General features: G+C 36.8%; 1 protein-coding gene across 11 annotated transcripts in view; it reads left to right on the plus strand.

Moving 5' to 3' along the window:
• The window catches only part of GRB14 (growth factor receptor bound protein 14), a 127,170-nt gene that overhangs the window by 12,481 nt on the left and 87,886 nt on the right, over window positions 1-26,803 (plus strand). The window lies entirely within an intron of this gene.

Genomic DNA, 26,803 nt, shown 5'->3' on the forward strand with positions numbered 1-26,803 from the left:
TTATTCTAATCATGATTAATCATCTTCCTCCTCTTTATCAAATTTTAAAACATATTTCTAATTTTGTGAAAAGACTCTATTAACAAAAACAAAGTTATATACTAGGCTCCTGGACCAGTGAGATTTTAGCAGTATATGTCTTTTGCTTCCGTTACACGCATAGGAAATTTTGATCATGTGCAATGACATTAACGGATATATTTCTGATTTTAATCATTATTCTTATCTAATGGAATTGTAAGTGAAAAGAGCATGGTGAATTGTTATACTTCTAGCGTATAGTGTTAAAAATCCACATATTAGAAAAAATTAAGTGGAATATCAATTGTGTTTTTAATACGGGTCTCTTAGAGCAAGGAGTAGATGTTAGCAAATGTTTTAATTGTTACCTGTTAACGTCATTGGTAAATGATTTAGGCCAGTGCTCATGCTGTAGAAATGGGGAGACATATACACCATGGATATATATGAGGACTTTCCAAGAGATTTACAAACTCAAAGATTTAAGATAACCAGTTTTCAGATCCTCATCTTCCATTTGTACTTTGTCCTAAAACCCACCTGTGTTCACAGTAACCTTCTCACTTGTTGCATTACCCTGGGGCATGTAAACCTCTAGGGCATCACACACAGGGAAGGCTTCCTTTAATGATTAATCAAAGTACCATGAATCAGAAGGGGTTCCTGTCTTTTTATGCCTTATATTTCTGTTAAGGGAAGACATAGTTAGAAATAAGGATTTTGGCTAGTGCTGAAACATTCTGAATTCAGATATATGATGATGTGATGGGAGTAATGACAATTTTCATTTTTCATTTTTCAATTTTCATTTACTGACTTCAGTTCTTCCCTCTACTGACTGTTGTCAAACATATGTAGCCTTTGAGGGAGAGTTTCCTAAGAACAAAGCAAGTAGCGCACCAGTGGGAAACACTGAATGCTGAAAATGGCCTTTTGTGATGTATTTTCCACTATTCTCACCACTTGAGACACATCCACAGCTGAAAAAAAAATGCGCCTACAAACATCTGATGTTATATATAGGTTAGTGCTGTGGGTGAGGGAAGTTCTCTGGGAAGCTGACTTGGAGCCTAGGTTTGCCTGCAGGAAGTTTACTGGGGCTCAGAGCCCTTGCAAACAATGCCTATGGGATGGACACAGGGACAAGTTGGGCTGCAGTGCAGCCACAAGAGCCATCAGCTGATCCCCTAGGAGCTCAAGCTGGGATGGCCTTACAGAATTGTTCAGAATTAGGGCACAGAGGCTGGGCTGCCCTGCAAGGACCTGATCTTGGGCATGGTGGCTCTCTTCAGCTGAGAGCAATGGCAGGCAGGGAGGACTTAGCTGGGTCTTAGTGACTGACACACTAAAAGCTGGGAGAATTAGTGCTTCACTCCTGAAGGGGGCAGGCTTGGACGGTGTGCTGCAGCATCTACAATAGTTAGTAGTTTGGATTATTTTAAATGTAACAGAAATCCTGTTTGAGACTACCAAATTTTTGAAGATAAATTGGATGAAACTCAAGGATATAATTTGTACATAATTTCTTTCAGATCTTGTGTCTTAATATTGTCCTGTTTTATCAAATCATATAATGAATATGAATTCCAGTCAGTTCCCATCCTATTTTATCATAAAATATATTAATATTTTCCACTTTCTATTAATAAAATATACTAGCTGCTAGACTAATTTTTAAAAGTATATACCATTTGCTTTCATTAAAACCATAAGAAAATTTTATCATGATGAATACTACAATTAATGAAGCTCTTTCTAATTTTATACTTAATTGTTAAAAATTATATCCAAAAGCTGAAAATCAAGGTAGAAATGTACACTTACACAATTGCCAAAGGAACTCCATGGCCTTCCTAGCACTTTGTCATACTCCTCAGAACTCTTAATTCTGTATTATTTTAATTTTGAGAACTTTCAGCTCTTTCTTTTAAAAGATATATTCCATAACGAATTTTTAGTGGTCTTCAAAATATTTTTTCTCAGAATGCTTATTGATAACTCTGCTTGAATTGAAAAGTAAAGTTGGACTCTATTTGATAGAACATTAATCTGATTTGGCTGATTGATTTGAGAGTGAGGACTAACTTTTCTAATTATATGGTTGACATTTTTCTTAAACTGAATGAACTAAATTTACAATCCTAAACTTTTTTTTTAATGTTTAACTTAGAAGGATTACAAAAATATTTTTATTGAAGTATAGTTGATTTACAATGTTGTGTTAGTTTCTGGTGTACAGCAAAGTGATTCAGTTTTATATATATGTATATATTTTTTCATATCCTTTTCCACTATGGCTTATTACAGGTTACTGAGTATTTAGTAGTTTGTACCTGCTAATCCCAAACTCCTAATTTATCCCTCCCCTATTCCCTTTTCCCTTTGGTAACTATAAGTTTGTTTCTATGTCTGTGAGTCTGTTTCTGTTTTGTGGATAAGTTCATTTGTATCGTATTTTAGATTCCACATATAAGTGATATCATATGATATTTGTCTTTCTGTATCTGGCGTACTTCACTTAGTATGATAATCTCTAGGTCCGCCCATGTTGCTGCAAATGGCATTATTTCATTCTTTTTATGGCTGAGTAACATTCCATTTCTATATACATATCACATCTTCTTTATCCATTCATCTGTTGGTTGCTTGCATGTCTTGGGTACTGTAGATAGTATACATTCCTAAACTTTTGATGAAAATACATTTAAAGCACATTATAAGACAAAAGCATTTTATTAAGAAAATTGGAAATAATGCAAAACCCTCATCAGTATGTTGGTTTAGCCAAAGTGTGTTAAAATTAACACTTTTCCCTCATATTTTTCTGAGTGTTTTACTTTGAACAAAGTATATTTAAGTGAAAGAGTACCATATTGTTGATGGTAAAGCCTTGTTGATAAATTATCCAGAAATTGAGAAAATGAATGAATACGATTGGGTAACAAATCTTTTCCAAGTCAGGTGGTTTACATTCATTGTTTTCAGTTACATTATAAGAAACCTTAGTTGATTTACTGGATGATGGGTCATTAGAAACTATTTTTAGCTCAGATGGAGTTCAAAGATTGTCATTGCCTTCTGCTACCTCTGCACTCTTTTCTCCCTGACTCAGCTTAGTTTTTCTCTCTAGCACTTACTGTAATCTGGCCTATTACATGTTCACACATGTATCTGTTTATTCTTCCATTGCCTTTTCCCACGAGAACATGAGCCCTGTGAGGGCAGGCACTTTGTTTTATATACTACTCAATCTCCAGCAGATAGAGCAATGCCTGGCATTTAATAGGCCCTCAGTAAATTTTACTGAATGAAAGAATAAATGAATGAATTAATGCATGGGGAAGGAGCAGAGGAAGCAGTTATTATTAAGGGAAGGAATGAGGGAATATTTGAGAATGTACTGATAGTTTAATATAAATGATAAAGAGTTTGGAAGGAAACTTGGGAATGTGAATTTAGTTTAGTTACTGGGAGAAGTCTGACATTGCTAGATGTTAAAAGAGATCCTCATCAGGATAAACATTTGAGTATTGATTTACCACTATTAGCACATTCTGAATTTGGATAACCCCTGCTTAGAATAAATACTGTTCTTTGCCTCTTTGGTCTCCTTATAAGCGTTTTCAGTCTTACCAGCCCAGGAGTGCCAGTTAAAAAGCATGTATGCTTTATGGGACTAAGCCCAGTAAAAGCTTTTCAATCAACCCACATTCACAGTGGAAGATTACTTTCATTCTTGGGAAGGATGACACATGCGTGTGAAGCCAGTGTTCAGATGAAAGGGGTACTTTCATATTATTTAACTGTGTATTGGCAAGACTCGGGCCAGTATCTAGTTTCTCTTTAGAGACATTTTGCATTATATTACAGTACTCTTACTGTGCTGTGCCAGGGAAATTAAGATCAGCTGGAACACTCTGTAGGTCATTGGCTTAGACTCTTAGGGCACTGGGAACTTGATGTTTTGTTTTCATGACCTCATTTAGGCTGAACCTGTCTTTGTCTCAAAGGCATAAGGGCCCCTTTACCAAACCATGTCTGTACCTTGGGAAATGTATGGGAAAGGTTTAGAGAAAAGTGATTTGAAAGTATTGGGTCAACCTCCATGTAAAGAGTACTTGATAAATTAGGACTTTTTAGTCAAGAAAGATGAGGAGGTGGTATAATTAAAGTCCCCTCAACATGGATGTAGCCATCCAATTCCATGAAATCTGAAAGATACTTTGAAGGTTAAAGAAGGTAGTTTTAAGAAAAATGAAAGGAAGAAATGTTTACAGGTCATGTTGCAGTTCACGGGCCTTATGCTCTGGCAGATGCTTTCTGCAGAGATTTCCAGAGGACGTCACTCTTGTGGAATGAAGCACCTCCTCCATGTTTCTCAAAGTGGGAGTATATGGCGTGTATATGCATATGGGGTGTGTGAGGATTGTGGGAGGGCCATATGGGAAGTTGCACAATAAACATGGAACACTTTTCTAGAACAATCATTTTAATTGAAAATAGGAGAAAACAGTTTTATATTAAAATAAGCATTCCTGTTTTTATGAATAGAATGCATAATTTACATGGATTTTTAAGGACAAATTATATACCTTAGAGTTATTGCCTACCCTGAGATGGCAAGGGCTGTGTAATGACTTTCTTTTGCATTTTTGGTAGTTCTGATGGAAAAATTTGAGAAACACTAGTGTGGTTTTCAGGTCTGTGGGAAGTGGCTTTTTGTAATCCTCAGGAGGATAGGTTATCATCTCTCATTTCCGTCTCAGTTCTTCTTTCTTGCTAAAGCTTCTCTGATTTTATTGGTACCTATATCATTAATATCGAGGATATTGGGTTATTAAACAGTTGAAGAGTTTTTCCTACTCGGCTTTCCTGCAGCTTGGCTGGAAATTGCTCTCACTAAAATCTCTAAAGACCACCATATTCCTGAAGACCTACTTCAGTGCTTGATATCTCAGCAGTTTGGGGCATTTTTAACTACTCTTTCCTTCTTGAAACATTCCCTTGGCTTCTACTTCTTATAGGTCTCTGTTGGAGGATCTTAGTGTTGGTGTTCCTTAGGGTTTTATGCTACAGCTTTTTGTTTTCATTTTATTTTCATTTTACTGCCAGAATGATCTCATCTAATCCCATGGCCTCAATTACAGTCTACATATAAGTCTAGACTAGGTTATCCTGGGCTGCTTGCAAAATATCTTCATTTGTACAGTCCATAGACATCGCACGCTCAGCATATTCCAAACCGAATTAATACTTTTCCTCTAAAACTTACTTCTTCTCCTGTGTTGCCCTTCATTGGGAACGGCATGCTCTCTAATTACACTAGAAAATCAGAAACCTTGGTTCTCTTTTGGCTGCTCTCTATTCCTCTGTCTCCTCATTCAATTGGTTACAAAGTCCTCTTGGAAAAACAACTGTTGAATGTATCCATTTTTTACAACCTCTCTGCCATTGTCAGAGTTCAGACTGAATCATCTCATAATTACTTTGAGAGTCTCCTCACTGATTACTCTGTTTTTAGTCTTGTTCTACTCCTAGAAGTGTAACATGCTTAAAACAATTTTTTTTTAATTGAGGAGCTAACATTCATGTAACATAAAATTAATCATTTTAAAGCATACAATTCAGTGGCATTTAGTACTTTTACAGTTACTTTTACAGTGTTGTGCAACAGTTACCTTTATTTAATTCCATCACCCCAAATAGAAAGCCTGTATCCATTAGTCACTCCCTACCCCTGCCTTCCCCCAGCCCCTGGCAACCATTAATTTGCTTCCTGTCTCTATGCATTTAGCTAATTCTAGATATTTCATAGAAATGGAATCATATAATACATAACCTTTTGTGTCTGGTTTCTTTCACTTAGCATGTTTTCGAAGTTCACCCATGTTGTAGCATGTAATAATATGCTTTCAACCGTGGAATAATTCCAAACATGTAGAGAATTTCATATTTTTTCTTTTGAAGAAACAGGAGGTTGCTCATACATGGTAGCGCCCCTCTTTGTTCCTTTGTTCTCAAGCTTGTTTTGTCTCTCCTTTCCCCCTGCTATGAGGGAACCACTGTTCTGAGGTTGGTGAGTATCCTTTCCTTCCGTGTTTTTATACTTTCCAATATATAGCACCGTACTGTGTTTTAGTGATTTATGTAAAAATGTATATTGAATGTATATCTCTGCAACTTGCTGTTTCATTCAACAATTTTGATTAATCCATGTCAGTAAACGTAGATCTAGTTTATTTTATTTCATTGTAAGTATATATTACAATTTATTTATCCTTTCCCCATGGAAGAAAATCAAGAATCTTATTAATTTCTATCATTAAAAAACACACCAAAGTGTAAGGGCTTCTCTACTGTATGTATTTATAAGTGGGATTATTTGCCTTTAGAGCAGGTACACGACCAGTTTTACTAGATATTGCCAAATTGTTCTCCAAGTGGTTGTACCCACCAGCACTACATGTGTCTCCATTTCCACACTTTCTCATCAACAGCACTTTCAGATTTTAAAGTTTTTGCCAATGTGATGAGTGTAATGAAATTTAATTATGGCATTAATTTGCTTTAGCTTGACTACTCGTAAGGTTGAGCATCTTTTCGCTTGCTTCTGGCCATTCATATTTCTTCTTTGTGAATTATCTATATTTTTCTATTGTGTTTGTCTTTCTTATTAATTTGTAAGAGTCCTTTACATAGTATGGATACTAATCTTTTTGTAATTAGAAACATTACAGTAATCTTTTCTCAGTAATTGTGGCTTGTCTTAACTTTGTTTACACTGTCTTGTGAAATAAAATATTTTTGTCTTAATTTAGTTAAATCTAGTTTTGTACTTGTGTCCATCTTACTTAATAAATTTTTCCTCCTTCTGTGTCATGAACATATTTTCATCTAGTCATTTTAACATTTTACTTCTCATACTTGAGTCTTTAACACAGCATGACTTGTTTTTATGAATGATAGGATTCAAATTTTTTTCCAAATGGGTATCTACTCAAACAAATACCATTTATTAACCGCCTCTTACTTCCCAAAGCATTTTAGCATTTCTTTGATCATGTATCAAGTTCTCTTTTTTATAGTGAAGTGATGGTTTTAAAGGGCAAATCAGATAATTTCATTCTTCTCTTAAACCATTCCTCAGATCTCCATCATTCTTCGCATACTGATTTTAATAGGGCTCTTGGGGTACTACATAGCTGGACCACCTTTCTAATCCTGTCACCAGCCCTTTCCTCCTTATACTCTGTGCTTTAGCCACAGTGAACTCCTTTTAGTTTTCTAGTATATCATTCTTTTGCGTATCTGACCCAGTGAGGATCAGGTCTTTATGTAAGATGTTCGATCTTCCTGCATCTCTTTTCTCCTTAATCTTTAAAAAGCTAACTTCCAATACCTCTCTTCGAACACTTAGCTGAGTGAGTCTTCTCTTCCTCTCCCAGATCTGTGGTAGGTGCCCTGCTACTAGGTCAGTTATGTTGCATCATCCGTCTGTTGACATAAGGGTGTTCCACTATCCAGGAAGCTCTCTGGGGACAGCAGGAACCAAGTTTGCCTTAGACATCAATGCATTTCCAGACTCTAGCATTGTGCCTGGCACATTGTAGGCCCTCTATAAACACTTACTGAATTGAACAGATGGTGCAGATAACATTTTTTACCTAAAGTAGCATTTGTCTTTGAAATATCTGATAGATGATCTATATAGTCTCCTTAAACATTTTCAGTGATGAACTTAATTTTCTTGTGACCAGTAGAACCCTAATAAAAATGCTTTCTTATGAACTGCATGTAAACCAAGATTGTGTATAATTTTTAGAAAATAATTTAATTACAATGTTTTGTAGGATTTTACCTTTCCCTATTTAAATTTGAATTTTGATCTATTCTTCCAGGATATTATTGAGTTGCATTCTTTCTTTACAGTAATTGGCCCTCTCAGTTTTGCTTCATATGCATATAGGTATAGATGACATTAATGTCTTCATTCAAGAGTGAAAAACAGGGCTTCCCTGGTGGCGCAGTGGTTGAGAGTCTGCCTGCCGATGCAGGGGGCACGGGTTCGTGCCCCAGTCCGGGAAGATCCCACATGCCGCGGAGCAGCTGGGCCCGTGAGCCATGGCTGCTGAGCCTGCGCGTCTGGAGCCTGTGCTCTGCAACGGGAGAGGCCACAACAGTGAGAGGCTTGCGTACCGCAAAAAAAAAAAAAAAAAAAAAAAGAGTGAAAAACAAAGCTTGCTACTCTAGCCTGCTTCAAAGGTGATGCTAATGGAGTAGCCAACACTATTTTTCTCAACATGTTGCTAATCCATTCAACCAATATTTATTGTGTCTGCTTTGTACTAGTCATTGTGTTTGGTATATGTATAATTGTGTCATCATTCTGGTCTTATTCCTGTTTGGTCTATCAGGAGTGTCATGAGATATTCCTCAATTATTCTTTAGAAATTAAGATATTTTAGTCCTGGATAGTTCTTTGACCTATCAGTCTAGAGGCTTATTTAAAGATAATAACTTAGCAGTTATTACTGTTATCAGTAATATTTATTCAGTCCTTACAATGCACCAGGTGTTGTGCTAAGAAGGTAAGTTTTATAACATCTACTTTTCCCAATACCTCAGTGAAGTAGATGCTGTCATCATATCCATCGTATAGGAAAGGATGTTTAAAAAAGATTGTATTGTTTGATCACAATTTTACACAGACGGGAAGTGACAGGGGCAGGATCTGAACTCAGACTCCCCTGTATTAGTGACATTTGCAGACTCCTGATGACCCTTCCTTTCTTCCTCCCTTCCTCCATTCTTTTTTTTTTCCCCTTAAAATTTTTTTAAAAACAAAAAGGAATGTTTTAAATAGACCAGCCCCCTACTATGAATAGTTTTGCAAGGTAGAATTCTAGAGGTGGGCGTTGCTGAGACATCTCTCATACATGGTGTAACCAGTGTGCCCGATGGAACAGAGCCAGTTTTAGATTTACCCAGAGGTTCCTTTCACTCAACATTAGCTTGAACTTGATTAGTTTATCTCTAGATATATGAAATTTAGTAATTGTACAGAGTTTAAATATTAAAATGCTTTTTGCTTCTTTGAGAAGAATGACTTTTCAAAACTATTAAGATTGACTCCTAGATTGTGGAGGTCCAAGCAGTTTAGAGCAGTGTGACTTCTCTTCTGCTGGTTCCTAAGGGTACATAGAGCCTCCTGCTTCTGTGTTAGTGACAATACAGTTTCCAAGGTACTTTCAAATATGTTATCATTTTTATCCTTTTAACATCTGAATGTTGTCAGTAGGAGAGTTAGTGTTATCTCAGTTTTACAGATGGAAAGAAGCAGGGTCAAAGATCAAGGGTTAAATCCTATAATATTGCATAGCAAGGACTTGAACCCATATTTTCAGATTTCAATGCCAGCCCCGAGTGCCTAACACAAAATTGATAGGTGGCATTCTACTTAAAAACTACATATAAACTTCCTCCTTTGTGCTTTCAATATCACCAGTGTTTATGTAGTGGGACACAGATTGTGACAGTCATAAAGAGTTGTCCTTTAAATTTCACGTGAAACCCAACCTTACTATATTCTGATCTCCTTCTACCTCCAGTGCTTTTAATTTTTATGGTATTGGTATATTGCTTTCAGTAAATATTAAAAAAATCCTTTTTATTGTGGTTTCAGGAAGTGTTAGAAGTCCTTATTATTTTTTAAAGTAGGATTTTGGATGACTTTTTGGAAACTACCAGGGACATTGGGTCATTCTCAAATCAGGATGTATTCTGACTGAGAGAGCTTAGCTGTGCTCTGGGGTGTTAAATTAATTTTTCATTGACAACCTTTGCCTGGGATTTAACTGAGGTTTAAGTTAGTAAAAATCCTGCCCTGTGACCTAGAGAACAATTGGATGAAGTAGATGAAGTGGAGAACAGTGTACTTTCTCACTCTTTTTGTTGCATTGGACAGAACCCAGGTCATCTGCAGAGATAGTAGAGATTTGGTACGGACCTGTCCTGCCACTACATCGTCACCTTTAGCAAGTCAAATACCCATTATTAGACTAAATGTAGGGCTGTAAATATCAGTGCAGAGAATACTGGTCTTTAAAGCATGGGATCAAAAATGATATAAGTGTTCAGAGATCGAATTAAATTCCATTAAAAAGAGAAGTTAGGGCTTCCCTGGTGGCGCAGTGGTTGAGAGTCCGCCTGCCGATGCAGGGGACGCGGGTTCGTGCCCCGGTCTGGGAAGATCCCACGTGCCGCGGAGCCTGGGTCCGTGAGCCATGGCCGCTGAGCCTGCGCGTCCGGAGCCTGTGCTCCGCAACGGGAGAGGCCACAGCAGTGAGAGGCCCACGTACCGCAAAAAAAAAAAAAAAGAGAAGTTAGTATCCTTCATTTATTAATATGATTACCCTCCAATCCCAGAAAAGTTGTTTTATATGTGTAATGCATTAGGGTGGCTATTCTCAAAGCTCATCAGGCATGTCACATACCTAGAGTGTTTGATATAAGTGAAGATTCCTGGGTCATATCCCTGGGGAGTCTATTTCCATAGGTCTGGAGTGGGGCTGAGGTATTAGAACTTCTTTTTTTTTTTTTTTTGTGGTACGTGGGCCTCTGACTGTTGTGGCCTCTCCCGTTGCGGAGCACAGGCTCTGGACGCACAGGCTCAGCGGCCATGGCTCACGGGCCCAGCCGCTCCGCGGCATGTGGGATCTTCCGGGACGGGGGCACGAACCCGCGTCCCCTGCATCGGCAGGCGGACTCTCAACCACTGTGCCACCAGGGAAGCCCTGTAGACCACTTTTGAGGAAACCTTGGGATCATCTGATTGAATCAAGTGTTGAAAGAATGGCGTTTTCCTTACAGAGGAGGAATTAGGCAATACGCCATTAGTATGGAAGTGTTACTCCATGTGTACATCCACATGCTTTAGATGCATTTGTGGTTCTGTAATATAATTTCTAGAGGATGACACTTGTCTAAATATTTTTACTTCCTCTCCAAGCTGATTTGAAATCACATTACCTTTAAAAGTAAGGTGTATTTGTGGTTTAATAAAGAACTTCTATGGCCATGGGAATTGGCACAGCTCTGTGACTGGTGAAGAGGTTGCTGAAATAGATCACACAGGAGGGTGCTGTTGAGATATGGTTTTGTCTGTAATTAGTTCCGAAACAGACAGCAGAGGGGGCATGCTTTAAATGACCCAGAGAACCTGTGACCAGATTATTTTAATATTATTCTAGATTGCATCATTAATTCATTTCATTTCGACCATTAGAAAAGTATCATTTTTGAAACAAATGGTCTATTTAAAGAAAGACCATGTGATCAGACATTTTTATCAGTTACTTATTTGAGGAAATATATTTTATATATATATTTAAGTAATTCTGGTTTCTTTTCACTTATGTTGTGAACAATGGTTCTTGCTAGCATCTCTTACAGCTAGGGTTTTTTTTTTTTTTTTAGTTGTAAGAATTAAGAGTCTGATAAGTGGCTAGTTGATTATAAAATTAGAATTGACAGATACCTCCTACAGATTATTTGTTGAATAAAGTTTTGTAGGGTTTGCCTAGGAATTGAAGATACATATCCTTCAGACTATATAATACCATTAAAAAATTGGAAGTGAATCCCATATCCTAAAACCTTTTTCTTTCCTTCCAGACTTAGTGCATATGTAGACTCTTTGTTCATAACTTGGTGTTTTTTTTTTTAATGTGGCATTTTCCAATACATGCTGTTATCAGTTATTAATTAATGTTCTATTATTAACAATAGAATAAATCAACTTGAGTTAGGTTACTAAGCAGAAAAGGAATGCTTCCTTTGCCATTCTTTTTGTCATATTGTGACCTTTTCGAACCCAGGGACTGTTTGTTCCTTTTTATCTTTTTAGTTTCTACTATGAAACATTGGACAGAGTAATGAGTGTCACTGTTGGTGTTAATTCCTAGATACAGGCTATGCTGGATTAAAAATGCCTATCGATTCTTTGCTACAGCCCCCATTGAGAGGTGGTATCTGTATCTTGTCCTCTAGAATCTTTGAGGGATCTGATTATTTGGCCAGTGTAATACAGTGGAAGTGATACTGTGACAGTTTTGGGTCCAAGGCTTTGAGAAACTGGTAGCTTCCATTTACTGTTTCTTGGAATACTCTCTTTGGGAGCCCCCAGCATTCTTATCTGAGACCAGTCTGACTATATTGAGATCACCATGTTGGAGAGGCTCCAACATGCTTCTCTGATTGATAGTCTCAGCTAAGGCCAGCTTTTCAGGCATCCCTGCCAAGGTGCTAGACACGAGAGTGAAGCAATCTTGAACGCTCCTGACCCACCCATCCTCCAGCTGATTACCTGTGACCTCTATTGACATCATATAGAACTGAAGAATTGCTTAGCCAAGTCCTGTCCTGATCCACAAAATCATGAGATATGATAAAAGCATTCTTGTTTTAAGTCACTGTGTCTTGGGACAGCTTGTTATGCAGCAAGAGGATGACCAGAACACAAGCAAAGTTCCTGAGAGAGGAATAGATGGTGGTAAGTGGAAGGAACTTTGGAGAACATCTTATCTAACCATTCCCTTTTGTAGGGAAAAACTGCATTCCAGAGACATGAAGTGACACGTTCCTTTCAAGTCATGCAGACAGTCATGGTCACAGTCAAACTCTCATCTGACTTTGTTTCATTTGCTGCTGGAAGACCCTAGATCATTAATTTTGCACTTTACAACTGGTAAGCGAAGGCACATGGATATAGCCTAGAGACACCTAAAAAAATAGTAACATGAGAGAAAGAACTTTTGCAACCTTGAAAAGGATCCCAAAACAGTCTCTGTTCCAGGAATACCCAGGCCAGCCATTTTGTATGACTTAACTACTATTAAAAAAAGTTACATTCCAGTGTAAATGGATGTTTCACTTACTATTCAAAGATAGTAAGTAGGGCTTCCCTGGTGGTGCAGTGGTTGAGAGTCCGCCTGCCGATGCAGGGGACACGGGTTCGTGCCCCGGTCCGGGAAGATCCCACATGCCGCGGAGCAACTAAGCCCGTGAGCCATGGCCGCTGGGCCTGCGCGTCCGGAGCTTGTGCTCCGCAACGGGAGAGGCCGCAACAGTGAGAGGCCCGCATACCGCAAAAAAAAAAAAAAAAGATAGTAAGTAATGTTAGAAAAATAAGCATGCACACAAATAATGGCTGCTGATTTCCTATATAAGCAATCTCAACATTTATGCAATTTGTATTCCAGAAACTCCTTGGTAAATTTGGACACTTTGAATGCATTTTTCCATGGAAACAATGATAATCAAATTTCAATTTAACATATAATATGCCTAATGTATAGTACTTTAAATAATCACCGTATTTATTAATTTTCTATGGGAAGATGCTTTTCAAATTCCAGCTTGGTATCTGTGAACCCGTAAGTCCAACCTCCCCTTTATTTGACTTTGACAGAGGAACTGGGCTCCACTCTTCCCATTAGCAGTGGGAGTGAGCACCTTACCTTGCTCTTAGCATCAGTGGGTGGCAGATGTCTTCTTATGCTTAAGGAGGAAGAGTTCTGGGGGCTCTATGCAGGTGGGGAGTGTGCTCTACTTGGTGATAAGGAGAAGAACGGGAGCAACAGCATAGCTCAGGACTTCTTGCTGTTTAAATTTCTTAGTTCAGATCAGCTCCTAGTGCTTTTCCTCCCCTCTTTCTTCTAAGAATCCTAGAGACTGATTTACTTGCTTTCTATTCCATCATTCCCGATAGCTTCCAGTGCTGGAGAGGGTGTGGAGAAAAGGGAACCCTCTTACGCTATTGGTCGGAATGTAAATTGGTACAGCTACTATCGAGAACAGTATGGAAGTTCCTTAAAAAACTAAAAAGGATATGATCCAGCTATCCCACTCCGGGTCATGTATCTGGAGAAAACCATAATTTGAAAGGATGCATGCACCCCAGTGTTCATTGTAACACTGCTTACAATAGCCAGGACATGGAAGCAACCTAAATGTCCGTCAACAGAGGAATGGATACAGAAGATGTGGTACATACTACACACAGTAGAATATTACTCAGCCATAAAAAGAAACAAAATAATGCCATTTGCAAGCAACATGGATGGACCTAGAGATTGTCATACAGAGTGAAGTAAGTCAGAAAGAGAAAGACAAATATAGTATAATATCATTTATATGTGGAATCTAGAAAAATGGTACAGATAAACTTACTTGCAAAGCAGAAATAGAGTCACAGATGTAGAAAACAAACTTTTGGTTACCAAGGGGGGGGTGGGACGAATTGGGAGATTGGGATTGACATATATACACTACTGATACTATGTATAAAATAGATAACTGATGAGAACCTACTGTATAGCACAGGGAACTCTACTCAGTGCTCTGTGGTGACCTAAATGGGAAGGGAATCTAAAAAAGAGTGGATATATGTATATGTATAACCGATTCACTTAGCGGTACAGCAGAAACTAACACAACATTGTAAAACCACTATACTGCAATAAAAATTAATTTAAAAAAACAGGGTATCAATTCTTAAACTCACTAGAGACGGGATGAAGTCTTTCCATTTTTCTATACTTTTCTATTTCTAAAGGTAGGACAGTGATTTTTCTATTCTTTTCTTCCCTTCCCTTCTCTTCCCTTCCTTTCCCTTCCCTTCCCTTCTCCTTTCCCCTCCCCTTCCCCCCCTTCTCTTCTCTCTCCTCGCTCTCTTCTTTCCCTCCACTCCCTCCTGCCTCCCTCCCTTCCTTCCTTCCTTCCTCTCCACTCATTGTCTTATTTCTCTTAAAATCAACCTAATTTCTTTTATGCCCTGGGAATTGTTATCTGATATAGTTAATTAAATACTTCAGTTTATTTTTAGATTTAGGGAAGGTGAGTGGCACCTTTACTGCTTATATAACTAAGACAAATTATAGGTGCTTCTACTAAGTTATAAGCCCTTGATAGGAGGGACTACATCTGATTTTTCTCAGTAATCCCTTTTCACACAATATTGAAATACTCATCAATATTTACTATGTAAATGAATAAAGATTAAAGATCACAGTTCTGACTTCTCTATGGTTATATATCTGTGCAGTCAAAGAGGGTGAAATGCCCTGAAACTTACTTTAAAAATCCCATGAATGCTTGTATATTGCCCACATTCCTAGCCTGCATATTTAATGCAAGTGTATGTGAAGATTTAAAGTCAGATTTTGCCTTTGGTTTTCTCTTTTACCTTTATTACTGCTTGACTTTCTTGTTACGATATCATCAAACAGTGGAACCATGTAAAGCCATAAGTGAGGTGTGGTTAATTTAGTAATAATAAGGGCAATATCTGACATTAAATCCTTCTATTCCTTAGAGTAAGATTAAATAAATGAAGGTTTTATACATTAGTTCAAGGATTATAGACTACAACTAGGAATCGTGTATATTTTTTTCAGCTGGTTTTTTGACAAGTGAACTATAGTTCTTTACTCAGAACAGAATAGTTCTAGCTTTCCTCAAGGATAAGACAGAAATCGTGCAGAAAAGTTCAAGGTAATTCTTTTGTTTTATGTTTCCTTGAGCCTGGTTTGAAGTGTAAAAATAAGATGCCAGGAAGCCCCAAATTGAAGAACATATTATTCTACAAAATGTTATCTTCAGGTATTTATCAGTTTTTGGCCCTAGCCATTCTAAACTATTTGCTATTTTTTTATCTTCTTAGACCAAATGTCCTTTAAATAGTTCTTCAAGTTATCGAAAACACAACTGTGAGAGAATCCTAAATAGTAATTTTGAGAGAAAGTTAGAATAATATGTAAGGAAACATTTTATTAAAGATCTTGGTTAATTCTTAGTCCTTTTTCTTTTTTTTTAAAGAAAGCTGGCATTTTAATGACTTGAGTGGTATTAATTATCTACTTCTTATGTTACTGTTCAGCATTCTTTAAACATCCATTAGGGCACAAATTATTTAGACACTCAGTATTTCAAAAGAGGAACTTAGCTCTATTTGCTTTATTAAAACTCGACTCATTTTTGTCATAGATTTTATAAAAATTCTTGTGTCCCTTCTATCACTGTTGAATCAGTTATGTTTGGGAAAAATTTATTTGTAATTGTGCTTGGAGTGGAATACCTATAGTACAGGTTCCCAGGTACTAATTCCCAAATACTAGTGCCCAAGTTGGAAGTTTATATGTAGGTACCAAATATAGAATGCAGCTTTTGCCTGCCTTTTCCCTGAGCATATTTTAATTAGACTCGTGACCTTATTCTGCACTACGGCAATAGTCCCTAAATGCCATCTAGTAGTCTCCCAGACCATACCTTTCTCTCTTTTGTTGCTAATGCTAGAGTACTCTTTCTAAGAACCTAAATCTGAACGTGACATTCTTCTACGTTCATCCTTGAATGAATCTCCATTGGTGGAGATTGTTGTTGAGAGTTCCAGTTCATTCAAAATTTCAGTCCTTTGTGACCTGTTTGTTCCTCTTGGGAGGCCTTTAGGATAGTCTCTTTATCACAGATGTTCTAGAATTTCATGATGAAATGTCATGATGTGGGATTTATTAAAAGAAAATCATTGCGTAGGGCACTTTGTAATCTGGAGATTCGTCCTTCTGTTCTCCATTTTTTTTCTGTAATATTACTGTGTTATATTCCTACTCCCTGTTTTCTCTATTGTAGAATTAAACAAGTCTTGAGTTTGTTCACTTTATTTTGTTCATGTATATTTTCTATTTTCTGAAATAATATATATTTTCCCTCTAAAAGTGGGAATGCATTTAGAAATATCATCTCTCAAGTAAAAAAAAAAAAAATTCTACCAACATATTATTTTTGTGTATCTGTATCTTAAATGTCCCATAAAATGACTTCATATTCTAAAACAAAAAGCCTATTTAAGTGATCTAATTTTTAAATCATTTCTTCCCTCTCATCCTTCTTTTGGTCTTTTTTGTTCTACTTTCTGGGTGATTTTCTCAATTTATGTTTCCATTTTGAAATAACCATTTTTTTAGTAATTATATCTTTAATGTCTAAGAATCCTTTTCTAAGTATTCCTTTTTAATTTTTGTAGTATCTTGATGCAATTTCTGCCATCTCTGGATATTATTCTTAGCTTCTTTGAAGTTATCGTCTGTCTCAGTCATTGTGTCTGATTTTTTTCTTTGTTTACTTGTTGTGCTCCTTTCTTCTGTGCTGGAGATACTTATCAAATGTCTGTTGACTTTTGGCTGCCCATTCATATTTAAAAATGAGGTTATAAAATGATTATTGAAAACTCTGTTTGTTGGCTAGTAGTTTTCATGGTAGAGCAGTATTAATCAAACTTACTGGGAAATACACATGACTGTGTACGTCTTATATCTGAGGCCATTTAGTTCATCCAGACAGGGATTCTCCAATATTTTTGCTTGGGGATATAAGCGTGGCAGGCAGTGTAGGAGACAGGTGAGGATAGAGTGCTTGGAGAGTGGATGTCCTAGTATTTGGGATATAGATTTTCACCCCCAGCCTTCTCTGACCCTGGAGCCAATTCCATTTCTCTTAAGACTATATCTCCCTTGGGGCTTGGTAGAAGTAGTGGCCTGACTCTGCAGCGTGCAGAGGGAGGATGTAGGAGTGTAAAGGCGCTTTATACAAAATTTCAGGCCATGACCTTTTTTTAAATGTCTAATAACAGCACCTCTTCTGTACATGCCTTATATATTTAGTTTCTGAACATATCAGGGGTTTGCAGGACATAATAGATTGCTTTTCGTTGCTTCTGCTCTCAGGTTTGACCTCCCTCCGTTCTCCTAAGTCATGTACTATTCTTTCAGCCATTTTGTGTTTTCATATTTTAAAGTTTGTAGTTAAATCTTATCCTTGATCTCTTTGTAGCCAGAGTATGTTTGTTTATTGTGCTTGTTTGGGGGAATTTGCAAAGGAGGAGAAAATGCATTACACTACAGTCTTGAAACTTTAAATCCATTGAAAATGCATTCATGCATTTATTCATTTAATTTTTAATTTTATTCTCTTGAGTAGCTATAACATACATATAATTCACGATATAAAAATATATTAAAATTATTCATCGAGAAGTCTTGCTCTCGTTCTTGAATCCATTGGTTTAGGACATCTCCCCCAAGCCCTACAGGGATTCACTTTTATTAATATCTTTTATATATCCCCTGTATTTATTTATGTAAATATTAATAACTATAAATATATATTTATTTGTAGGCATACCCTATTTACTTTGCCTTTTGGCTTAACAGTTTCTCTGGATATCTTTACCTGAAAACACTTTAAAAGCTACAAACCACTATATATCATAAAGTGATTTGTATTAATTTAGAGTTTAGAATTAGTTCTTAAACACTTGCAATCACATTTTTATGAAATTCAAGGATTATCCTAGGGATTGTGCAGAAGATTGGGGAATAAAAGATCAAAGAGGCAGGGGCATGGAGGCAGAGTTGAGATGCCACGAGAGAAGCAGCACAGTGTTGAAATGAGGAAAATAGAGGTGGGTATTTAGGCCGACTTTCATAAACTGAGGAGTATTTCCACACATGGAAAAATTAGTCTAGGTAGTATAGTGTTCAACTACATACGAAACACATACAAAGTAAGCAAAGTAAGTATATGCTGAGTTTTACCATATGCTTCCCGAAATATCTAGTAAATAGCAAAGTTTGCAGCAGAAAGTCTTAGCACTTCTAAAAGAGAACACACATCTGTACACGTCTTGAAAAGTTTTGATAGCCTCAAGACCATTAAAGGATTTCTGTGGCTTTTATGTAATACATGTATATTCAGCAATAAATATTCATTCAGTGATTCAAAATGAGGATGATGCCTTCAAGGAATTTATTTTCTGAACATCTATATCAACATTATACAAAAACAATTACTCAAAGACTTTGCTGGTTGTAATTCAGTTAGTAATGCTGAGTAAATAGTTCCATCATGCTTCATGTATGTGTAAATGAGAAAGCTCTACTAAAACAGCTTCCTGGTCTACACAAGAGAAAAAACAACGCAAAAAATATTTGGTGATTTGGAAAAATCCTGCCTGACTGATCTTAAACATCAGTCTTTAGTTGGGAAGTAATATAACTTTATTTTATATTTTAAAGTGAAAAGAAGTATTTAAATTTAAGTAATTTATTTAAATTATTAAATATTGTGGAAGACTATAACCTCTATACAAACAAAAGATAAAATTAAAACCACTGAACAAAAATAAAAGTACAATCCCATTGCTTAGAAATAACTCGTGCTAAAATCTTGGGTACCTTATCTCTTTCTACCTCATTAATGCATCTAAACACACTTTAAAGTTTTTCAGTCAAATACTGTATATTGATCTAGAGTCATAAGCTTTTAGCAGGAGGGGTCCTATTAATAATTTTTTTTCTTATTTTACAAATGTACCGACTGAGACCCAAGTGAATTAAGTTACTCTCCAGTACTGGGCTCTGATCCTTTATCAAGTGAAGTGGAGGCAAGAGGAGACCTCAGGTTTTCTGATGATCTTTCTGCAGTGTCACTAAACTGCGAGTCACACTATTCCTTTAATTTTTCAGATTGTTAGCAGGTTGCCATGCACACGAATGCCAGACAGTGAAGAGTCAGGCTGCTTGAACACAGTGTGCCGATGCCAGCCACCTGCTTCCCAGCCTGGTGGTGCCAAAAGGCAGGGCCTCCAGGTTAGAGCTGGCCTGTTCAGGGTTGGGTCCCAAAGGCCTCACTGAGATCAGTAGCCTACGAAGGCTATGAAGTGGCCTATGAAGAGCAGAGGCCCTGAGCCAAGCTTTTACCAAGCGTGTCCGCTCAGCCGCCCAGAACAATGGATAGTGCTTTGGAGAAGGCAGTGGGATCAGGAAATAGTTTCTGAGGATTAGTGGGGAATGATAGGGAGTAACCTGCCCTAAGGCCTTTGGAAACCTCTGGTTTCCAGACCAACAGCCCAGAGGGCTGGAGGAAACCAGGCCTTCCTGTATCTGTCCTCTAATTCTCTGAAAATTAGCAAAATAACAGCATGGTATTTCAGGACTCATTTGGACTTGGGCAGAATAGCCTTTTCTTTTTCCCTTTTTTATTGAAGAATGTAAGTACAATGAAGGCACTCAGGACTTAAGCCTCTACTGAAGGTATTAGCGATGTGGGGTGGGGGGGTGGGTAGGTGGGGAAAGGAAAAGGAAGGGAAGGAGGAAAAGGTGGTGGTTGTTGTTTTTTTAACTTTTGAAACATTCTAAGACTTTTGCCACTCAGTAGACACTTTCAATGCAATGTTTTGGTCAAAACTGCTTACTTTATGGTCTGGGGTGGAAGGCACCTTAGTGAGATACTGACAATAGAAGTGAATGCTAGTATAATCTTCCCCTGTACTCTTTTTCCATCTCTAGTCTTGGAAAGTCTACATTCTACACAGAAGACTGATGTGGAAGAGTATTTTTAAGTGCCAGTTTATCCCAGCAACTGCTGGGTTTTAGAGGAACTCTCAATTAAATACATAGAAATTTCTTTGTATTATTTCTCATCAGCTTAATATTAGAACTGAAAGCAATTTTCTAGGGCTGATAGAAATTCATTAGGCCAAATAATTGTACTGCGTTAACAAACTGCATAATTGATATAGGATTATAGCCAAGTATTGTCGTGTTATTACATACGTGTTGTAGCTGTTTACAGAGTAAATCAAGTGGCAGTTTCACAAATATGGATTAGAATAGAACCAGTGCAGTTGTACATTTAGAGCACTTGTAATGCCAAAATAATGGATTGAATATTTTCTTTTCATATATTGCAGAATATGATTATGTCTTGTTTGTTTAAGAAAAGTGAAACGACTTCTACAAAGCACTATAAAAGTAGTTTCAGCCATAGGTTCAGATGAAATAATACTCTAGAAAAGACATGTATAGTCTTGTAGGATTCATCCAATGCCTGGGTGCTAGGTACTACATATAGAGCATAAATTAAGTGTCAATTTGCATTAGATTATAATCTAAATAATAGTTTTGTTGTTTTGTCCCCCTCCAAACTATTGGATTTATCTCCAATTGAGTGTGGCTTAAGGTCATGCAATTTATTTATTTTATTCTGGAATTGATACATCCGAATGAGTGTAGTCTCATTCAAGATAAACACTGATGTGTCTTGAATGAGATGACATTGATTCTCGTGATGGTGTTACTGCTCAAAAGTTTGTAACAACTGACTTGCTTTTAGAGCTTTATAACAATCTTTTAACCATTCCCACTGGTGACTGATCTTAATTCCTCTAGACTGTTTGATTTTGAGAACTAGCAAAAAGCTGTTTTGAATCAATTCTGGAGAATGATGTGACCACTCAAACTAGGAAATACATAAAGAAGTTAATGAGGCTCTGAGTTTCTTGCTTGACCTGAACACCTTGGTATTTCTTAGGAAGAATGTAAAAATTGCTTGTGAAAAAAAACATTGTTAGAATAAGGGTATAGGATGTCTGAAACTTCTTCTGTGACATTTTCTTTGGAATTGCAAAGTAGAATATTTTAACTAGGATAGCATTTTTTTTCCAAGGGCAGGGTATTATTATAGTTGTAATTTGAACTAAATACATCCTAGTAGGACAGTATTGTGAAAGTAAAAACACAATAACCATAAATCACTATAAATAGCAGTGGAATACAGTGACTATAAAATGTACACACTGAATCCAGCAAAGACCCTCTATGTGCTGTGATGTATACATTCAACCTACCAAAAGGGCAATTCTACCTCATCAATTTTGTCATGCAACTAATATGTACCATTAAATGAATGCTATTCAGAGAAAATTTTTGGAATGATTTATCTGAATTGGGAATTTTAATAAACATGTCTGGGAGGTTTAAACAGAAACCATCTTCTTCTCAAAATAGCTTTCCCAGCAGCAAACTGAACATTCAAAACTACCGCATTGACTTTAGAACCATGTTACTTAAAATAGCTTACAACTCCTCCCCATTTATGCCAGAAAATAATGGTCCCTTCTCAATAAACTGTTTCGTGGATAAAGGCGGCTGAAAATAAAAATATAGGTTTATTTTAGACAATTTAGAATGAAACTCCACGTGATGAGATCTACCTGAATAACTTGTGAGGATTTCACTCATTTGCCGCATCTATATGTTCTGGTGTATTTGTTAAATCAGGATCATTATCACATAGTCACACCTCATAAATATTTGAACTTGCAGTCAAGAGAATGCATATTCTCTCACAATTATTTAAAAGTTAAGAATCCTTTTCTCTCTCCACCTACATACAACTCTATAATGATGTCCACATTTGCTTTCTCAAAGTTTCTGCTGTGACCACTGGCAGAAACAGCATAGCAGACCAGATGGTCTGTTGATTTGAGTCGAGAAATTCTTTGGCCCTTATTTAATTCAGTAGTTCTACTCAATCTGCTCAGGAGAGTTGACTGAGAGAACATAAGGATGCTGCTGTTAAGATGAGGTACGTTGGCAACGTTTCTGCATTTCTTTCCTACCCTTGGCTGGGCATTGTCGTTAGTTCTCTTATCTTTGTAAACCGTTAAATGAATCATTTAAATAATAAAATCGTTTCTCCATGTGGCATAATATTTTAAAAGATGGCTCTATGATTAAATCCTGTTACCTACAGAAAGTTTGTGAAGATCGGAAACAGATTTATCTGTTAACAACTGATGAGAAGTTGACCATTTCATTTGGCTTCTGAAATATTTAGGTGACCCCTGTGGATCTAATGTGGAAGGGTTGGAATCAGTAGGAGCAAAGTCCTAAACAAATGCACGGACTGTCTTTGGAACTGGATGTTGATATCAGAAGTTGCCGTGACAAACACCATCTCTGAAGAGCTCCTTCGTGAGCTCACCTCCTTCTGGTGTTGCCTGCAGCAATTCCATGGTACCCCCATTTTGTATGAGAAAACTTTTATATCAGGTACAGTTTTCTTCACAGTCAGTCCTGATATCTAGAATGAAACTTGGAAGATAATCCTAAATAGAGTTTCTCTTCGGTAAGGTTAGCAGACTCTGAATTGGAGAAAATAAAAATGAGTAAAGATATTTGCCTTGAATTATTTGTTGGAATTTCAACTTACTGACTCCCTGGGTCTCCTTCCTTTTCTTTATTGTCATTAGTTATTTGTTATTTGTCTGTCTGTGGTATGAGAGTTGGTACATATAAACAATATTACATTATTGTGTCAATCCCGGTATTAAAAAATACCTCATTTATAGAAATATTGGAGTTAAGCCTGTTTGGAGAATACGGTGTTCTAATAAACTGAAATTTTTTATTAACTGTAAGAAAACTCTTTCATGTAGAAAAACTGTCTTGGACAGAGTAGTTCACCTGAAATAATGAATGCCTGGCGCCACACCTGAAACAGAAAGGGTATTCGTCTATAATTAATAGCGAAAGGGGCCTTATTTTTAAGGATGTCTTCATTTGATCCTCACTCTTGTTTAACAATTTGGCTAGGTATAGGATTCTAAGTTCAAAATAATTTTACTCTCAGAACTTTGAATATATTAATCTATTGTGGTAGACTAGTGGTATATTCAAAGCATGGACTATTTCTCTTATTGTTGGGGTTATGATATTTCACTAAAATATGTTTAAAAATTGTCTTAAAAACCCCACTATTCCTGCTCTGTACTTGGTAGGTTCGTTTAATCTCAAGTTCACCGTCTTTTCTTCAGCTAAGAGAACATTACATGTTTCATTATTTTCTCTCTTCTGTTTTTCCCTTCTGGGCCCAAATTTTGCCAAGCATTATGTCAGCCTTGTGGTTTTGGGCTAGTTAACCTCTAACATCTTTGATCATCAATTGCATTATTATAAAGTGGAAATTATAATCCCCAGGAGGCTAGTACCCAAAATGGTAATTATTTTTTCTCCTGCAGATACCTTGTTCCTCTGAGCTTATCGTTTTGATCAAGGCACTTGAATCTAAATATAGACTTCTGGCTCTTAAAGTGATGTCTGGGCTGTTTTTAGCATGAAGGTTATTGGACATGACTCTGGTCTTCCTCAAGGTAGCACTGGCTCATTTCTGAAGGCTTCTTTGGATACCGTAGCTGTGTTATAAGGCAAATACAGAGAAAAGAGTCAAAGTATATGTTGAAATGGGAGATAGAATGTTAAATAACAAGGCGACCCCATTTGTTATAAGGTAGAAGTCTATACAAGAAAGCTGTGGGATCTATAGTATTTCTGTATGGATTCAGCTGATGAATGCCTGCCAGATTAATCTTCCCAGAAGAAGAGCTCTGGTCATGTCACCGCTTCTTAAAAATCTTCATTGGATCCCCATTGCCTACAAAGTTAACATCGAGTTCTTAAACTTAATTTTCAAGTTGTCCAAAACACTGGCTCCAGTGAAACTTTCCAATCTTATATCCTACTATTCTCTACATACTCATTCTAATTAAAATACATTATTCTGTTTCCCAAATCTATCCCATGCTGTTCCCTTTGCCTAGAATTCTCCCTGCCTCCTATTTATTCTAGTGAAATCCTTCTCCTTTACGGTCCAACTCCAGAGCTTCTTCCTTTGCAAAGCCTCTGGCAATCTCTGCACAGAATTTGAACATCTCTTATAGCACCTAACATACTGCAGTGAAGAGACTTTAGGTAGAAACTACGTCATATTCATCTGTGATTTACTAAGGTCTAACGATGCCTCTTTTGTAACCTGTGTTTGGTAAATATGGTTGAATGATTAAAAGAATGGATGCATTATAGTAATGCTGTGTTGTAATGTTTTACATGGAGGAAAATAGATTTGGAGATTGTTTTGTTTTGTTTTGTTTTTTGATGGAGCTGACTGGTGACCAAAATTGTGCCTTGTTGACTATTTTGATTAGAGATTTTTAAAAAAATCGTTTATATGATCACTTCTTGATTTTTATAAATAGCTATATGCACTTGCTAATGAGACAGGAATACGGTCAGATATTGGGGAAATATTTACTCAGCTTTTAATCCTTCTCCTTTTAAGAGTCTTTATGAAGAAAAATGAAAATCAGATATAATACTGCTTGTGACTGAAAATATTTTGCATTTTAATGAAATTTCTTATACCATCTAACTTGTTTTGCCTGTGGACATAGTTTGGAACGAAACTGACTTGTTGCTTGGGATTGACCATAATAAATCTGCTGAGAGTTGAGTTCTATTTCAAAATGCATCCTCTCTTCTAACTTCTTTTCCACTGATGAAATTGAAGATATGAAATATCTTATTCTTTAAGTTGTAGCATTCCCTGTAACTAAGTATGTAACTTTTATAAATGCACTAGCAGTTTCTTGATGGCCGTGAAGAAGCGGAGTAGAGCAAGACATTACATGGTAATTTGTTATGTGTGACTTATAATATTTGGGGAAAGAGCAGCTATAATTTTGTGTCTTCGGTCAGCAGGGTGGCCTTGATTTGTGGCAAGTCAACATATTCCTCTGAATTTTTGCGATGATGACAGTATTTAAGAGGAAAACACTTAAGTCTTCTGGAAAGAACTTTTAAATTGTAGGGACTTACATCTAATCACCCCTCTGATATCATACAAATATTTTTGTTTCTTTCAGGAAATGAGTGTGTTTTCAAGTTTATGTTAGTTTTTTCCCCCTTGTAAATGGAAAAATACTTAAAGACCATTTTGTACAACTACCTCACTTTGCAGAGAAGGATAGATGCTCTGAGAGTTGGTAGAGGACCTGGGACCAAAACTCAAGTCTTCCAACTTAATGCTAACAGTATTAACAACAACACATAATAGCAGCTAATATGTATAATATTTTCATATACTCTTATTATAAGGAAACTGAGGCACCGAGAAATAGCTTGCTCGAGATCACACCATCAGGGCTTCCCTGGTGGCGCAGTGGTTGAGAATCTGCCTGCCAATGCAGGGGACACGGGTTCGAGCCTTGGTCGGAAGATCCCACGTGCTGCGGAGCAACTAAGCCCGAGCGCCACAACTACTGAACCTGCGTTTTAGAGCCGCGAGCCACAACTACTGAAGCCCACGCACCTAGAGACGGTGCTCCACGACAAGAGAAGCCACCGCAATGAGAAGCCCGTGCACCACAACAAAGAGTAGCCCCTGTTCACTGCGACTAGAGAAAACCTGCGCACAGCAACGAAGACCCAACGCAGCCAAAAATAAATAAATAAATAAATTTACTAAAAAAAAAAAAAAAAAATTATAACCTGTGACTTGAAGAAAAAACAAAAGGTCACTATCAAGTGGTAGAGTTGGGGTTCAAAAATAGGTTGTCTTCCTTTGAGTCTCTCAGTATAACCCAGAGATGTGGTAATATGTGGTTTCACTTTTTAAAGGAAGCTTTTGAGTGCATTTAAGTGCCCTAAGAAAATTAGGATTAACTTTAAACCTAATATCACAACATGAGTATTAGTAATAGTTTTGTAAATGTCAGTTCATCTCATTGCAGAGCATACCTAAGTTACAATTCATAGATAGAAAAAAATTCTATTATTGGGCTGAATAAAAATTTCTTATTTAAAATAAAAATATGATGGAAATTGAAATTGGGTTAAACCTTTCATAGTTTATAAATTGAATGCAATGTAATTCATTTCAAACTCTGGGTACTAATATAGAATTGATTATAATGCATAAGTACATATGAGGTCACCTAATCATGTATATTCACAGGGAGGCAAAACAAGTATGATTTTCAGCACCAGTAAAGAAGGAAACTCCCTCAAATAAGAAAAGCTCCACTTTATTGAATTTATCTAGAATGTTT

The sequence above is a fragment of the Tursiops truncatus genome, chromosome 7, assembly GCF_011762595.2.
Source record: "Tursiops truncatus isolate mTurTru1 chromosome 7, mTurTru1.mat.Y, whole genome shotgun sequence".
NCBI classification, from domain to species: Eukaryota; Metazoa; Chordata; class Mammalia; order Artiodactyla; family Delphinidae; genus Tursiops; species Tursiops truncatus.